The sequence below is a fragment of the Callithrix jacchus genome, chromosome 12 (genome assembly GCF_049354715.1).
Source record: "Callithrix jacchus isolate 240 chromosome 12, calJac240_pri, whole genome shotgun sequence".
Taxonomy (NCBI): Eukaryota; Metazoa; Chordata; class Mammalia; order Primates; family Cebidae; genus Callithrix; species Callithrix jacchus.
The window spans coordinates 64,162,908-64,182,143 of record NC_133513.1 but is presented as its reverse complement, the minus strand read 5'-3'; the positions used below and the strand labels follow the sequence as shown (position 1 = coordinate 64,182,143).

General features: G+C 39.9%; 1 protein-coding gene across 5 annotated transcripts in view; it reads right to left on the bottom strand.

The window, feature by feature from the left end:
• CTNNA3 (catenin alpha 3) overlaps window positions 1–19,236 on the bottom strand; it is a 1,887,341-nt gene that overhangs the window by 359,912 nt on the left and 1,508,193 nt on the right. The gene's annotated exons all lie outside the window — the stretch shown is intronic.

The following is a 19,236-nucleotide window of genomic DNA, read 5'->3' as shown; positions in this document are numbered from 1 at the left end:
AAATTGAAGTATTTTATCCTGAAATATATTTCTTTGACATATTTTTAAATAGCCCTGTAAAGCTGCCTCTTGTAGGGAAAATAAACGTTCTGTAGAGTATCTTCTTCCCTTTCCAGGTCTTTTCCTGATCCAGGAGAGATTAGCCTAAGAATCTGGTACCTTTTTAAGTCTGATAACAAACATTTGCCATCTATTCTATCTGAAGCCTGCTTCCTGGAAGCTTCATCTGCATAAGAAGAAGTTTGGTCTCCAGAACCCCTTATCTTAACCCAGATATTCCTTTTTTGCCCACTGATTCTAGGTCTTTAGATAAACTCTTTCAACCAATTGTCAATCAGAAAATATTTGAATCCACCTATGACCTGAAAGCCCCCACTTTGAGTTCTCCTGCCTTTCAGGACCAAACCAGTGTTCATCTTACCTGTACTGATTGAAGTTTTATGTCTCCCTAAAATGCATAAAACCAAGCTATAGCCTGACCACCTTGGGTACATGTTCTCAGAATCTCCTGAGGCTGAGTCATGATCCTGTCCTTAACCTTGGCAAGATAAACTTGTAAATTGATTGATACTCACTGCCTTGAAGGGAAGAACCCAGTAACCACTTGCTGACAAAAGAGCCCTTGGGTCCTGAATAACTAGCAGCAATACCCAGGTAGTATGTCATGGAACTTGGGTGAGACTTTGAGACATGCTGGCTTCAGGTACAAGCTCAGCCACAGTAGGGAAGAGTACCAAGTGTTCTCTTGAGGTCCACAGTACAAGCCTACATTTTTGGACAGCAGTTTCGGACCTGCCCTCCATCAGAGGGGAGCCCACTACCCTAAAGGGTGAGTCCCAGGCAGGGTAGCATTTACTGCAAGCTGACTAAAGAGTGCTTGAGTCTTAAGTGAACATTGGCAGTGGCCTGCCAGAATGCTCCACAGGTTGATGGTGGTGATGAACATGGGCAGAGGCTCCTCTGCCTGTGGAAAGGGTAGGGAAGAATGGGAAGGACTTTGTTTTGTGGTTTGAGTGCCAGCTTAGCCACAGTAGAGTAGAATATCAAGTAGATTTCTAAGTTTTTTTTTACCTCAATCCTTGGCTTCCAGACAGAATCTCTGGACCCACCTGGGGCCAGATAGAATTTGCCATCCTGAAGGGAAGCACATGAATATGGCTGCCTATGCTACTTGCTCATTATAGAGCCCTAGTCTCTTGAGGGAACGTAGGCAGTAGCCAGGTAGTAGTTACAGTGGGCTTTGGGCAAGACCCAGTGATGTGCTGATTTCAGGTCTGACCTAGGGCAGTTCCAGTGATGGTAGCCACAGGGGGGCCTGTTTCATCCTAATTGCAGCTCCAGCAGGCTCAGTTCAGAGAGAAACAACATTTGTTTAAGAGAAAGTAAGAAAAGAAGAAAACAATCTCTACCTGGTAATTCAGAGAATTCTTCTGGATCTTATCCAAGACCACCAAGGTGGTACATTTATGAGGCTGCAAGAACCACAGTGTAACTGGGGTTAGGATCCCCACTAAAGCACATACAGCTTAGATCACAACACCCAAGTCCCTTTTAATGTCTAAAAAGCCTTCCCAAGAAAGATGGGTATACACAAGGCAGAGTGTGAAGACTACAGTGAATAACTCTTAAATGCCCAGATACCAGTGAACATTTACAAGCATTGAGACCAGCCAGGAAAAGATGACTTTACCAAATGCACTAACTAAGATACCAGAGACCAATCCTGGAGAAACAGAAAAATGTGACCTTTTGTTATGGGAACTTTGGGGTGTTGCTTTTCTGGACACATTCCACCCACCCTGCCTGTCAGGTTGTGCTCAGCTCACACTACCAGCCTCAATCCCATGCCTGCCAACAGTGAGTCAAGTGTAGAGTGGTGAGGGGTGGGTGAGTGAGTGTAGGGTCTGGCCACTGCTCAGTCAGACATGCCAGTTGCTGCAGTGGGGCAGGCAGCTACAGGTGCCAGCATGGGTGCTGGCTCTCCCCAAGGCACAGTTGAACCAGGCATGCTGCAAGCAACTTCCCTTGCTGGTCCTGGGAACACATTGTCACCTGGAAGTTTGGAGACACAAGGAACTACAGGGACCCCAGAAAGGGAGTCACACACTTGGCTCTGGAAGCTCCCAGGTGTGGAATCCCTGCAGGGCCACAGCTCTTCTCTCCTTCTCTTCACCTGCAACATGGTGACCAAAGGGCATGTTTCAGCCCTGTTTGTCTTATATCTGTTTTAGTTCTGTCATTCAGTGGATCCCAAGTTCCTGTCCTGCAACCAGGAAGAATGAGGTATGCAGACAAGTGGAGGGTGAGCAAGATGAAAAAGAGCTTTACTGACCAATATAACAGCTCACAGAAGACCCACAGGGGATAGCTCCTTTCTGCAGCCAGGGTGGCCTGATGAGTGTTCAGGTCCAAGCAGAGACCCAGGAGTGGAAAGTTTATCTTTGCAAGCAGGTCATACTATCATCTTTGTACCTCTCAGCAAAGAGAAGGCCCTGGAGGGGTTACTCTTCACTACGGCTGGTAGTCCTGACATCTCTGCCGGTCTCTGAAGCTCTCAGTAGAGAGGAGGCCATAAAGTGGGCAGCTCTTCTCTGCTTCTGGTCATCCCAATATCTGCCACTCTCAGCAGAGGGTAACTCTTCTCTGTAGCTGGTCATCCTATTCTCTGTTCACCTCTGGCTGAGCCTTGGGCTTTTATGGACCTCAGATGGAAGGAAGTGTGCACTGATTGGTTCATGGGCAACCACTGGCAGGCCCAGAAAAGGCATTAGAAGTTCCCACTCCAGTCCGTGGGAAGAGCAACCTAGCAACCAGCCTTCAGGCCCTCTGTGGCCTGATGGTGGGACCTCATCAGTGACATGTCCCCTTCTACACAGCACTCTGTCTGCCTCCTCCTGCTGTCATTCATGGCACCTGGGGCTGGCCCTGACTTTGCTACAAGATCAGAGCAGGCACCAACAGCAGGGAGAAGCCAGAAAGCAGGAGCAGGCACCTCTGATCCTGCAAGGGCAGAGGGGCCTTCCTGGGCCCCCAAGAGTGCAGAGATGCCTGAATCTGCAACCACGGTTTAGATAGCTGCAGCTGCACTCAGGGTGGGGGGTGGGGCTTTTGCCTGATCCATGGAACAGGAATGGCTGCAGTTTGGGTGGCTGCAGCAGTACCCTGGGAATTCCTGCCTCATCTTACAAAGGGCAGGGCTCCTGCTTGCCCCTAGCTTCCACCTGCTCCATGGAGAGTGCAGCCTCAGCCATGCTTCCTTGCTGCAGCCAGAATGATGGCAACAGCAGACAATGTGGAGTGGACACTGCCATTTCTTTTAGAAAATAAAAAATAGCTGTTCTGGAAAGTTCAGAAAATTTCAAGATGATACAGAGTAGGAATTCAGAATTCTATCAGACGATTTTAACAGAGATTGAAATAATTTTAAAAAGCAGAAATTCTAGAGTTGAAAAAATAAAACTGACATACTAAACAATGCTTCATAGTCTCCTAATAGCAGAATTGATCAAGCAGAAGAATTACTGAGCTTGAAGATAGACTATTTGAAAATACACAACCAGGGGAGATAAAAGAAAAAAGTATAAAAAAGAATGAAGCATATCAACCAGTCCTAGAAAGTAGCCTCCAAAGACCAAATCTAAGAGTTATTGGTCTTAAAGAGGAGGTAGCAAATGGAAAGAGCATATCTTGTGGTTTGGGTGCCAGCTTAGTCACAGTAGAATATAACATCAGGTAGATTTCTAAGGGTTTTGACCCTAATCCCTGGTTCACAGATAGCATCCATGGTTCACAGATAGCATCACTGAACCTGCTTGGGGTTTAGGAGAACTTGCTTTTCTGAGGAGAAAGACACAAACATGACTGGCTTCACCACTTCCTATAGGTATTGAAAGTTAATCCAAAGAATAATTTCAGAGAGCTTTAAAAACCTAAGAAAGATATCAATATTTAAGTACAAGAAGGTTATAGAACATCATACAGATGCAATTGGAAGTGGAATACCTCAATACATTTAATAATCAAATCCCAAAGGTGAAAAATAAAGAAAGCATTATAAATGCAGCAAGAGAAAAGAAACAAATAACATATAAGGTAGCTACATTACATCTGCAGCGGGCTTTTCAGTGGAAACCTTACGGGCAGGAGAAAGTGGCATGACATATTTAATGTGTTGAAGGAAAAAAAAAGTTTACCCTGCAACAGTATTACTGGTGAAACTATCCTTCAAGTATAAAGGAGAAGTAAATACTTTCCCAGATAAACAAAAGCTGAGGTATTTCATCAACACGAGTCCTGCAAGAAATGATATAGGGAGTTCCTCGATCTAAAAAAAAAGGACATTAATGAGCAATAAGAAATCATCTGAAAGTACAAAACTCATGTGTAATAGTAAGCACACAGAAAAACACAGAATATTCTAACACTGTAATTTGAGGGTATAAATTCCTATTTTATGTATTATGTAATAGAAAGATTAAATGATGAACCGTTCACAAATAATAATTACATATTTTTGAGACATACAGTACAAGAATACCTAAAGAAAAACAATAAGAACTTAAAAGGTAGTGAGATAAAGTGTAGCATTTTTTTCTCACTTGTTTTTGTCATCAACATTAAGTCCACATTAGTTTTAAATAATAAGACAGTCTTTGCAAGCCTCACAGTAACCTCAAAAGAAAAAATACAATAGATACACAAAAAATAAAAAGCAATAAATTAATCACACCAAAATAAAAATTGCTTTGCTAAAAGGAAGACAGGAAGAAAGAAAAGAAAGAGAAAACCAGAAAACAACCAGAAAACAAACAACAAAATAGCAGGAGTAAGTCCTTATTCATCAATAATAACATTAAATGTAAATGGACTAAACTCTCCAACAAAAAGACATGGAGTGGATGAACATATTTTTAAAAATCCGCAATGATCTATTGCCTATAAAAAACACACTTCATCTGTAAAGATAAACACAGACTGAAAATAAAGAAATTAAAAAAGATATTTCATGTCAATGGAAACCAAATAAAGAGTAAGAGTAGCTATATTTATATGAGACAAAGTAGATTTCAAGATAAAAACTGCAAGAAGAAACAAAGGTGATTATATAATGATAAAGGAGTCAAATCAGCAAGAGCATACAGCAATTATAAATACATACGTACCAAACACTGGACCACTGAGATATAAACTGCAAATATTCTTAACACTAAATAGAGAGACAGACCTCAATACAATAATAGCTGGAGACTTTAACACCTGACTGTTAGTATGGACAGATCTTCCCACCAGAAAATCAACAAAGAAAACTGCAGGACTCATATTATCTAACTTCAAATAATATTAACACTACAAAGCTATAGTAACCAAAATAGCATGGTTCTGGCATTAAAACTAACACATAGATCAATGGAACATAATTGAGAATCCAGAAACAAATCCATACATCGAAAGTAAACTCATTTTCAAGAAAGTTGCCAAGAATATATACTGGGGAAAAGACTGTCTGTTTAATAAATGGTGCTAGGAAAACTGTGTATCTACATGCAGAAGAATAAAACTAGAACCTCTCATCATGTGCAAAAATCTAAGAATAGAAACTATAAAACCACTAAAAGAAAATATTGGAGAAACCCTCCAGGACATGAGTCTGGGCAAAGAGTTCTTGAGTAATACCCTACAAGCACAAGAAACCACAGCAAAAAAAGGACAATGAGATCACATCAAGTTAAAAAAGCTTCTCATGGCAAAGAAACTATGAACAAAGTAAAGAGCCAATCACAGAATGGGATAAAATATTTGCAAACTACTTCTCTCACAAAGAATTAATAACCAGAATATATTAGTAGCTCAAACAACTCTAAAGAAAAAAAATCTTATCATCCAATCAAAAAGTAGGCAAAAGGACTAAATAAACATCTCAAAAGAAGACATAAAAATGTCAATGGCAAACAGGCATATGAAAAGGTGCTGAACATCACTGATCATCAGAGAAACACATATCAAAACTACAATGAGATATCATCTCATCTCAGATAAAGTATCTTTTATCCAAAAGACAAGCAATAACAAATGCTAATGAGGATGTGGAGAAAAGGGAACTTTTGTACACTGTTGGTACAGATGTAAGATAGTACAACCACTACAAAGAATAGTGTGGAGTTTCCTCAAATTTAAATATATTAAAAATAGAACTACCATATGATCCTGCACTCCCACTGCAAGGTATATACCCAAATAAAGGAAATCAGAGTGTTGATGTGTTAACTTCACTACCATATTTATTGCAGCATTATTTATAGTAGGCAAGATATGGAAGCAACTTAAGTGTCCATTATCAGATGAGTGGATACAGAAAATATGGTACATATACACAGTGGAGGATTATTCAGTCACAGAAGTGAATAAGATCTTGTCATTTGCAACAACATGGATGGAACTGGGAGGTCATTTTATGTTAAGGGAAATAAGTCAGAAATAGAATGAAATGAGTCTGAAATAGAAAGACAAACTTCCCATGTTCTCACTTATGTGTGGGAGCTAAAAAATAAAATAATTGAATTCATGGAGACAGAGGGTAGAAGAATGGTTACCAGAAACCGGGAAGGATAGTCAAGGACTGAGGGAGAAGTGGAGATGGTTAATGAGCCCAAAAGTAGTTAGAAAGAATGAATAACACCTAGCATTCAATAGTACAACAGAATAACTATAGTTATTAATAATGTAATTGTTCATTTAAAATAACTAAAAGAGTATATAATTTGTTTATAACACCAAGGATAAATGCTTGAGAGGATAGATATCACATTTACCATGATGTGGTTACTATACATTATATGCTTATATCAAAGTATCTCATGTACCCCATACACATTCACACCTATTATGTACCCTCTAAAATTAAAAATAATATTTTTTTAAAAGGCAGGAGCAAAATTTCTTGTAGCATGTGGATACACTGCAGCTATAGTAACCTTGTTGTTTTATTATTACCTTATCAGTGGTGTCTTTTGCTACCCAATTCAATATTCTATAGCTACTCAACCACTCTTTGTCTATGCTTCTATTGTTTCTTCTCTTGACATGACAAATGCTTCTGGAATTAATTTATGTTTATTCCTAGCTTTGTATGTCTAATAATGTTGCCCTACTACTGCTTTTTTTCTGTCTTCTAGCGTCTGTACTCCTCAACTATTACTGCTATTTCTACATGGCCCTTTTCTAGAGGGTCACATAGACCATCAGAGGATCTGACTGAATTGGCTAGTTACCATACACAGTAGAAACCATTAGTACTTGATGATCTATACCTCTCATATTGCCCTGCCTTGTAAACCATTGATCATTCTGGATGATTGACTGAATGAGAGGTGATCCCTGCTTCAATAATGTGTGTCTTCGCTTGCAGAGACACATGGAACTAAACACAGTGATGCATACACCAGAAACCTCTCAGAAGGAAATGGAAAATGTCATGCACACAGAGACTCTCCAGAAAGAGTATCGTATTCAGCAGCCATCTTGCATGGCCTGCCCTAAAACATTCATTTATTAGTATCTCTTCCATGGACATCTCTTTTCTTACACTGATCAGTCTTTGTATTTATGAGCAATACCACATGATTAAAAATATACCTTTGAAATTTTTTAAAAAATCTGATACTTGATGATGCCTCTCAGACTCTTTACTTTCTAAATTTTCTGTGATTTTGCCTTGTTAGGATGGAATATTAGTCATTTTAACCATTTTAAAAAATTTCCACTTGAAAACTGGTTAGAGTTATATTTTTATAGGTTATTCACGGCTAAATTGGCATTCAAAATATTGCATATTTTTACCAAGTCAACTATAGTAGAGGAAAATCCACTGAGCCAACCTCTTGTAATCCAGAAATTTCAATAATTTCCACAATGCCAAATTGAAACAAAATAGGAAAAGACCATAGTAATATGGCTCATATAATAGTAATATTATAGCTCTATGTTTCATATTTCATTATATCAAAATGATTTTAGAATATAAGGAATGCTAATTACTCCATTTAACATGATAGCTCAGAAATGAGAAATATCAACATTGTTCAGATAATAAGATAAAAACTATTATTTACTTTGTACCCGGGTTCCAAGAGCTTAAATTGCATTGGAGCATTTAATCCTCAGTGGGAGATTTATCATTCCCGTTTCGCAAATGAGGAAACACTTACAGAGAGGTTAAGCAACTTGCCTAACATAATACAAAAACTAAGTTGTGGAACCAGTATTTAAACTCCAGGCACTTTGATCTAGAGATCATACTCTTAACCATTATTAAGATCAGTCTATGAAATATGAAAACCATCAATTTAATCTCACAGAGTCACTTCTTTGAGATATATGACAAGTTTTATATATGTTAAGGGCAACTTTGAAAAGAAGGCAGTGTTGATGAGAGTAAAAAAGACAATAATATAAATATTATTTACATTGCCCAAATGTTTCTATAATGGTTAAACAAAGTATCAAATCCAGCTTCTTAGCTTGAGAATGTATGTTTTGCTTTTTTCTTTTAGCTGACTCTTACTCCTCTCTGGAAGAGAATATATTTTAAAGTTTATTTGCCTAGGCAACAAATGTTAAAATATTTTAATCATTTTTCTAATTAAAATATTTACTTTTAATCAATATTTATCTTATATTCCTTTCTCATTTTTAATTTCAGAGCAAGACAATTATGTATTTATTTAGTCAACAACTAGTTGCTAATTATTTGCTATGTGTCAAGTCTTATGATGCCAGAGTGAAGAAAACATATATAAACTTCTAACTGTGGTTTCCCTTTAAATTCTAGCAGAAAAGATGATACACATTTTAATCAATGCTATGATAGGCAGGTATATGGTGTTATGTGAATATATAGGAATACCTAATTCAGAAATTGGGTTGAGAAAATTCTTACAGAAGAAAGTGGCATCCAAACAAATAAACAAGAGTGAATAAAAATTATTATAGATAAAGCAAAGAGGGCCCAGTGGAATGACAAAATGATTGAGTGTCCAGAGGTGGAAGGACTTGGTGAATTATTTGAAAAGAGACCATCAGAGGATGATGGCCACATTTCTGGCTCCAGCCATCAGGTGAATATTAACATTCCTTTAAATTTGCATTTTTGTTTTGAATTGTTTTCCTATTTATTATCTTTAATGTGAAAACAATTCTTTGGGACATAGAGAGGTATGCATTTTCTAGCTGAAAATACAAAATGTTTACATGATTTGCATAAAGTCTCAGATGAAGGGGTTAAGGAAGCGTAGTTAGTGAATTCTACACAGAATGAAGTTTTTTTCACCATCATTTCTACTCATTTAGAACATATCTTTTATTCTACTGTCTAAAGAGGGCATATATTCTTTCAGACAAGATTATTATCTGGATTCGAGTCCATGACACTTTATTCCCTTTTGTCATCTGATGTAGACATTTCTAACTGGCTCTCCTGACAGGAGCAATCCATTATCAGAGCTGATGGAACAATTTTGATCAACCATATCAACACTCCTATCATTACCATCAAGTGCAAATGCACATTAATATTCTATGTAATGGCCAAGCAGATGCAGAAAGACAATGCATCTCTTCAAAAGATTCCTGCAGGCCTCTTCTTTGTTTTTTCACCCTCCCTCTTTTTTTCCAGCTTTAATCATATGTTCTAATTAGATCTCGAGGTTCATTCGACTACACCACAAGCTTCTGTAAGGTAACTGGAATCACTCTGTGATCATTCTAGTGCCATTTACCTATATTCTTCAATTATAAACTTAGATGGAAGTTAAATACCCAGTGAGAACTCAGAAGGATATCTCATTGAAATGCTAGAAGAGTTCACTGCTGTGCCTCAGTAGGGGGCAGACGCTTCAAACAGTTTAAACTGTGTGCACCACAGCATCAATGCTATGATGGTTTATTTCATAATAGTTTTGCATTTTTTAGCTGTCCAAGGTATTTCTTTGTGGTGTTTGTATGTGTGTGTCTGTGTGTGTGCATGTTGTGTATCTATATGTTTTGTTTGCTTTTTGGATGGGTGGGAGGTTATTAAATGTCATGAATTATTGAAAAGGAACTTGATCTTATAGTAATTCCAACAGGGAGAAACAAAATCTGGAGATGTCAGAGAGTCCCTTGTACATATTCCAGGGACTACGTGGGCAACTCTCTCTGATGGTTGCAAGAAGAATAAAGAAGGATTTCAGCACAGGTGACAAATTATCACTCAAATGATGATAGTCTGTGATTGTGGGCCTTGTCCTCCAACTTGGATTTTTGGTATTGGCCACTAAAAATGCTCATCTTGGAAGAGGCTGTGGAGCCTGAGATGTCTTCTCTGCTTTCCCTATATGGTCCAAGAAAGCCTATTCCCTAAGATGTTCTTCATCAATTTTATCTCTCAAGACAGAAAACACTACTAAATACACTCCCTGGAGGATGAAGGAATCTTGCTCCAGGAGAGTAAAGATTACCTGGTGACCATCAAGCAGGCCATCCAGAGGCAAAACTCCCTAATAGAGGAATTTAGAAATCATTTGATTTCTCTATTACCGAAAGCACACATCTGGTACTAGGGTCTTTTCCCAAAACTTTGGGAACTAGTATTTCTATACATCTCTGGAATGCATGCATATTGAAACTCATTGTGTATCCCTTGCTTATATCAAGGCACCAAAATATCTACAAATGGAATCATTCATCATGACCTCCATGGCTAATTTGGTTCAAATAACCCTTAAACTCTCACTTTAAGGTACACAAAAACCCTTAAGGAAAATCCACCACTGCACACTCAGTCCTCTCTTACTGAGGTACCTCAATACACTCTTCTGCAGCATTTTTTCTATCTAATAAAACCTGCCTTTTCAAACCTATACTCTTCTCAGTAAATTCTTCTGGCCAACCTGCAAGTCAACCACTTTCTGATGCTGGGGCTCTGATACCCTGCTGGGCATCTTGGTGATTCATACCAGAAATTTACTGGGATTTCTCCCTTCTCTTTTCTCTCTGCTTCCATCAACAGTCTGGTTCTTTACTCTTAGAAATCGATGGTTTTTGGTGGAGGCCACTCTTCAGTGGGATCCTGAAGCTCTAGAGAAGGAACATCTGTCTGTCACTGCCCTTAGGGCTAAGAAACTGGCCAGGGTTCTTTTCCGTTTTAGACTACTGGTAAACCAGCTTAAGTACTCTTTGGCAATTGAGGGTTTCTAGCTGAGGGCACTCTTCAGCTTTACTCAAAGGCCAAGACAAAACAGCAAATTAACTACTGCCTGCCAAGGTGCCAGTCCTCTTTCACTTTAGCACTCTGTAAACCATGCCTTGGAAATGAGCAGCAGTGATCTCAACTCTGCAGACACACTCTCCTGGTTGTGGATCCTATTTTGAATTCAAATTTGTCACAGACACCACATCCCAAGTCATGGGTGAGTTCTCCTTCACATTAGGTTTGAGTTCACAATCAAACAAAGGCAGGCCTAGACTGCTCACCGGGCAAGGGTGGCCCCTCTATCCATTGTAGGTACCCCCAAATAGAGTAAGCCAAAGGGAAAAGGGATGTCCAAATCTTTCAGGAAAACCTCAAAGATCTTGTAGTCCCTTATCTAAACTCAAAATGGATTCAACTCATTCTTCAGTTCTATTCAACTTGCTCTTGGGTTGCATTCTTAAAACATGGTCCCAAGACTTCCACCAAGATAGCTGAATAGAAACAGCTCCAGTATGCAGCTCCCAATGAGAGAGACACAGAAAAAAAGTGATCTCCACATCTCCAAACGAGGAACCAGGTTTATTTCAGTGGGACTGGCTGGACAGTGGGCATAGCCCAAAGAGGGTAAACTGAGGTGGGACAGGGCACTGCTCCACCCGGGAAGTACATCTGACCAGAGGATCAGGGCATTTCCACCTCTGGCACACTAGTCTTGATACTGTGCTTCTTCCAAAGCCTCTGCAACTCACATACCAGGAGATCTTCACTGGGCTGAAAAGTACCCAAGTTACCAATGCAGAGTTGAATAGCAGCTCAGAGCAGTGTCGCGGATTGTCAGCACAGATTTGGCAGTCACATTGACTGACTGGTAGAGCCTGCAGGACTGAGTTACCAGCCCTCCAAAGAGAGGTGGTGCTAAAAGCAGGGAGACAGGCAATAGGCCAGGCAGGTCCCTCCCCGCACAGAGCCCAGCAGGCTGAAGCCCTCTCACTTGAGGGTTTCCCAGCCAGCACATCAGTTTGAGCTTGACCCATAAGGATCGAGCTCCATAAGGGGAAGGGCATCCACCATTACAGAGGTGGGCCTAATCTCCCTGTGTAAACAAAAGACACAGGAAGACTACACAGTGGCAGCACTGAGTCTGTGGCAGCCCAGCAGTGCCTCTACAGGCAGACAAGGGAGACACTGTATCATCAAGCAGCTCCCTGATATCAAAGCTAGATAAAGCCACGAAGTTGGGAAGAAACCAGCACAAAAAGGATGAAACTATTAAAGACCAGAATGCCTCTCCTCTTCCAAGGGATCACAACTCGTCACCAGCAAGGGAACAAAACAGGATGGAGAATGAGTTTGACGAATTGACAGGCAGGCTTCAGAAGGTGGGTAATAACAAACTTCTCTGAGCTAAAGGAACATGTTCTAACCCAATGAAAAGATACTAAAAACCTTGAAAAGGGGGTAGACAAAATGCTATCTAGAATAACCAGCTTAGAGAGGAATATAAACTACTTGATAGAGCTGAAAAACACATCATGAGAACCTCGTGAAGTGTATACAAGTTTCAATAGCCAAATCGATCAAGCAGAAGAAAATATATCAGAGACTGAAGATCATCTCAATGAAATAAAATGAGAAAGCAAAATTGCAATATGGGATTATGTAAAAAGACCTAATCTATGCTTGATTGGTGTACCTGAATGTGACAAGGAGAATGAATCCAAGCTGGAAAACACTCTGGGATACTATCCAGGAGAACTTCCCAAACCTAGCAAGGCAAGCCAACATTCAAATCCAGGAAATACAGAGAACACCACAAAGATATTCCTCAAGAAGAGCAACCCTAAGTCACATAATTGTCAGATTCACCAAGGTTGAAATGAAGGAAAAAATGCCAAGAGCAGCCAGAAAGAAAGGTCAAGTCACCCACAAAGGGAAGCCCATCAGACTCAGAGCAGATCTCTCATCAGAAACCCTACAAGCCAGAAGAGAGTGGAGACCAATATTCAACATCCTTAAAGAAAATAACTTTCAACCCAGAATCTCATATCCAGTGAAACTAAGCTTCATAAGTGAAGGAGAAACAAAATCCTTTATGGACAAGCAACTACGGAGAGACTTGGAAAGCACCAGACCTGCCTTACAAGAACTTTTAAAGGAAGCACTAAGCATGAAAAGGAGCAACTAATACCAGCCACTAAAAAAAAATGTACGAAATGGTAAAGAGCAACAATGCAATGAAGAAGATGCATCAACTAAAAGCCAAAAAAAAAACCACAGCCAGTAACAAAATGGCAGGATCACAGTCACACAGAACAATATTAACATTAAATATAAGTGGGCTAAATGCCCCAGTCAAAAGACAAGACTGGCAAACTGGATAAAAAGTCAAGACCCATTGGTATGCTGTATTCAAGAGACCTATCTCACCTGCAAAGACACACATAGACTCAAAATAAAGGGATAGAAGAAGAACTTACCAAGCAAATGGAGAGCAAAAAGAAGGAGGGGTTGCAACCCTAGTATCTGATAAAATGGACTTCAAATCAACGAAGATCAAAAGAGACGAAGAAAGGCATTACATAATGGTAAAAGGATAAATCCAACAAGAAGAGCTAACTATCCTAAATATATATGCACCCAATACAGGAACACCCAGATACATAAAGCAAGTTCTTAATGACCTACAAAGAGTCTTAGACTCTCACACAATAATAGTGGGAGACTTTAACACTCCACTGTCAATATTAGACAGATCAATGAGACAGAAAATCAGCAAGGATATCCAGGACTTGAATGCAGATCTGGACCAAGTGGACCTAATAGACATCTACAAAACACTCCGCCCCAAACCCACAAAATATACATTCTTCTCAGCACCACATCACACTTACTCTAAATATAACCACATAATTGGAAGTAAATCACTCCTCAGCAAATGCAAAAGAATGGTAACCATAATGAACAGTCTATCAGACCACACAGTGCAATCAAAGTAAAACTCAGGATTAAGAAACTCACTCAAAACCGCTCAACTACATGGAAACTGAACAACTTGCTCCTGAATGTTGACTCATGAAAAAAATCAGGAAACAACAGACGCTGGAGAGGATGTGGAGAAAAAGGAACACTTTTACACTGTTGGTGGGAGTGTAAATTAGTTCAACCATTGTGGAAGACACTGTGGCAATTCCTCAATGATGTAGAAATATAAATTCTATTTGACCCAGCAATCCCATTACTGGGTATATACCCAAAGGATTATAAATCATTCTATTATAAAGACACATGCACACGTATGTTCACTGAGGCACCATTTACAAGAGCAAAGACCTGGAACCAACCCAAATGCCATCAATGATAGACTGGACAAAGAAAATGTGGCACATATATACCATGGAATACTTGCAGCCATAAAAAAGGATTTCATGTTCTTTGTACAGACATGGATGAACCTGGAAACCATCATTATCTGCAAACTGACACAAGAACAGAAAACCAAATACCACATGTTCTCGCTCATAGGTGGGTGTTGAACGATGAGAACACATGAGCACAGGGAGGGAGCAACACACACTGGGGTCTGTTGGGATGGGGCTAAGGGAGGGACAGTGGTGGATGGGGAGGTTGTGGAGGGATAACATGGGGAGAAATACCAGATATAGGTGATGGGGTGATGGAGGCAGCAAACCACCTTGCCATGTATGTACCTATGCAACAATCCTGCATGATCTGCACATGTACCCCAGAACCTAAAGTACAGTTAAAAAAAAAGTTCCTATTTTGACCCACATACTCTTACACAGAAGCATATAATTTTCATTTTTATTCAGAGCTCCCATATGTTCATGTCTTTTTGGCTTTATCTGAAACCTAAAATTACATTAAAATTGTTACATATACTTTCAAAGAACTTCTCTCCCTGATTCTGATGTCTAAGATGATCCTTCCTTTTGCCTATCATACTGTCTTCAGCCTGCCTTGGCTTTACCTATACCCTCTCCATCTGCTCATTCCCCAGTCAGCAGCCCCTCCCCATAAACAGATACTTTACCCCCTCATATACTTGCACAGGAGTTATATAAGCCGCTAGTACAGAGTCCTCAGTAAACCTCAAAAATGTCTTGACTCTCCCCAAAGTGGCAAATGAAGATTTGGGAACAATTCGAGTTCATGCTCCTTTTCCAATATCCAATCTTTTGTAATAAGTTTTTTTCACTTAGCCAAGATCCCTCTAAGTTAATTCAAGAATTTCAGGCCTTAACTATTGCCTTTGTTTTAACATGGCAAGATGTATTTGTGGTATTAACCAGTTGCCAATCCTGGGAAGAAAAATCATGCCTTTAGTTTGAGCTTGGGTGGATGAAGCTTATGCTCGTAATCCTAATGATAATAGAGCTGTGAAAGAAGCTGTCCCTGACACACAACCCAACTGGCAACATCAGGCCACCAATGCCAGCCCAGACAGAGGCAGGGGCAGATGAGATTATATAATAACATTTGTTGGAAGGAATAAAAATGACTATAATAAAACCTGTTAATTTTTCTAAGTTATGAGAAGTCAGTTAGGAGCCATCTGAGAATCCTGCCCTTTTCCCAAGCTAAACCAATGGACGCTATGCAAAAATATACAAATTTAGACCTCAAAAGCCCTGCAGGCCAATCCATTTTGGCCATACACTTTATAAGTCAGCCATCCAAAGACATCAGACAAAAACTCCAAAAATTAGAGCAAGGCCCATAAACTCTTTTTCTTACTTTATAAAATGCAGCCTTTAAGGGTTTTAATAATTGGGAGGAAATATCAAAAATTAAAAAAGCTAAATTGGAGGAGAAAAAATGCTGTCACCAAGCTAATTATGTGGTGACAGCACTGGAACATTCTTTTCTATTAACTAATAACCCCAAGGCTCATCCCTATATTACTAACAGAATCCCTATATTACTGCAGAAATCCACGACACTAGAGTAGAGAATGTTCTAAACCTCCAGGTTATAAGCCAACCCTGGAACCCTGCCCTTGCCAGAAATAAGAGGGTCATTGGAAGAGCAGGTGTCCCTCTCTCCCTCATGAGGTGAGGCACCTCTTCCTTCTGGGTTGTCACAGCTACAACCTTACCAACCTACCCAACAAGGGAGTTCTGCAGAATAGGGACCAGGGCAGTGGAAAGGACAAGCTCTTCTAACTCTATTCCTGGATTATAATCAAGCCTCTGAAATTCATCCTCTAGAAAACTGATGGGGCCATGAGGCCATCCAGCCCCATCTTTTCCATCTCTATGGATAAGCCTAGGGTAGATCTGATTGTGGCTGAACAAGAAATAATGTTCCTCATAGGTACAGGGGCCAGTTATTCAGCTTTAAACATTTACAATGGCCCAATGTGCCAGGCCTCTATTTTCCTCACAGGTATTGATGGAAAACCCCAAGGAGGCTGTTTCACACCACCACTCCCTTGTAAGATGGAAGGCTATTCCTTTACTCATTCTTTTTAGTCCAGCCAAGCTGCCCTGTTCCATTGTTAGGCCATGACTTAACATAAAATTACATGCTAATTTACAGCTAAGCCCTCACCTTCCAGCTGTATTAACTCGCACTTCACTAAAGCCACTGCAGGTCATGCATACTGGATCACACCTGTAATCCCAGCACTTTGGAATGCCGAGGTGGGTGGCTCATGAGGTCAAGATATCGAGACCATCCTGGTAAACATGGTGAAACCCCATCCCTACTAAAAAATAAAAAAAATCAGTTGGGCATGGTGGCACGCCTCTGTAGTCACAGCTACTCAGGAGGCTGAGGAAGGAGAATCTCTTGAACTCGGGAGGTGGAGGTTGCAGTGAGCCAAGATCGTACCACTGTACTCCAGCCTGGTGACAGAGCAAGACTCCATCTCAAAAAAAAAAAGAGCCACCACAGTATATAGAACCTCACATTCTGAAACAAGTGCCATTTGAAGTTTGGAATACTTCTCTTCCTGGTCATTCATTATCAGCTGCTCTTGGACTCCTTCCAACTAAGATTCCCAATAAGTTCTTCAGAATCCCCAATGCCTCTTGAAACGAGAAGCATGAAAAGCCCCTAATAACAAAATTTTTAACCCATGCAACTCACCTCGCAACTGTTTCATTTTGCTGTAAGAAAAAATCAGATGGCTCCTACCAACTAGCCCGGGACCTTAGAATTAATAATGAAGTGTTATTCTGATTCATTCTATTGTCCCAAACACTGATCCCCTTTTTGGACAGACTCTCTTCACCACAGCTTACTTTACTGCACTTGAGCTTAAGGATGTCTTTTTCTGCGTTCCTCTACCCTCAGCCAATTTGTGTTTGCTTTTGAATGGCAAATAACTTAACAGTTAACTTGAACAATTCTGTCCCAGGGAATCAGAGATAGCCTCCACCTTTTTGGACAGGCCCTAGCTAGAAACCTGTCTACCCTATAGCTTCACCAAGACAGCAGTCTACTTTAGTATGTGGATGACCTACTAATGTCTAGTCCTAACAAGTCTGCTTTAGACCAAAATACAGTATTAGTACTAAACAAACTTGCTGACTGAGGGTACAAAGTATCTCTTTCTAAGGTATAAATATTCACATGAAGGATTCATTTTGGGGGCCTTATTTTAACCCTCAGCACAAAGAGCCTCTCTAGCTCTCCTAAAGATCTTATCTTAGTTAGACACAACTCCTGTAGGAACTAAACAACAGCTTCTGTCCTTTTTGGGTATGGCCGGGTTTTACAGAATTCGGATTCTTTCCTTTGGATTAACAGCAAAACCTTTATATGAAACCCTCAAGGGAACTGAGAAACAACTTCTATCTCGTACTAATAATGTGAAGCATGCTCCAAACACTTTAAAAATGGGCTTTAACATCAGCCCCAGCTGTAGCCCTACCAGATCTGACTAACCCTTTCTTTTTTTATTTACACAAAGGAAAGGGGATAGCTTTGACAGCCTAAGATCTATGGCCCTCTAAGCACCCTGTAGCATAGTTTTCAAAAACTTTAGACCTAGTATCCTAGGAATCCCTCCCCACCTCCCAGCTTAAGAGCCTTAGCAGTGGTGGCCCTCTTAGTCCAAGAAACCTTAAAAATGTATTACCCCTCCTGGAATCTCACGGCTTTGCTTTACTGCTAATATTTATTTAAACCCTTTTCAAGGTTTGGCCCCATCCCACCTTGACAATTCTCTTCCATTATGATGACTGTATTCTGGGTATCATAGCTCCCATCCAAATTACTGGCTGGGACATAATTTCCAACCTAGAATATGCCATTCTAGAAGAAAAAGGGTCAGGTCTTAGGATATTACTGTTGCCAAAATTGTGGGAACTATCGCACTCTTGCCCCTTGGGGAGGTTTTACTTACCGTGAAATCACACTACGAGAACTTACCACCTCCCTTGAAATAGTCTTTGCAAAAACTGTCACAAGTCTACTGGTGCTGGAAAAGTTTTTAGACGTACTAGCAGGAATTGTTTTTAATAATAGATGAGCTCTAAATTACCCCGTAGCTGAAAAAGGAGTCTGTGCTGTCATCAATAAAACATGTTACACCTTTATTAACATGTCTGGAGAAGTGCAAACCAATGTCAAAAGAATTTTTGAACAAGCCAAATGTTTGGGAAAGTTACATTACTTTCCCAGAGTAACCCAGACTGGGCTAAAACCTCTACTGATTAGTCTCTAAAAGTCCCTTGGCTTCTCCTATTCCTTGGACCTTTATTCCTCATTATTCTTCTTTTAATCTTTGGTCTCTACCATTTTAATGCTGTTATTAAATTTATATCTTCCAGGTTACTATTCCACCTACAGATGACTATGCAATCTCAGTGTCAGCCTGCAATAGCAACTTCCATTTACATGGGCCTCTTGATGGAATCCCGTCTTCTCCCTGTGAACAAGTTTTTCATGATCCTCATTCCTTTCATGACAGACAGAGAGAAAGGGAAAAATATAACTTATCCTCTCAATATCCCCTTTCAGCAGGAAATAACCAGACAGAC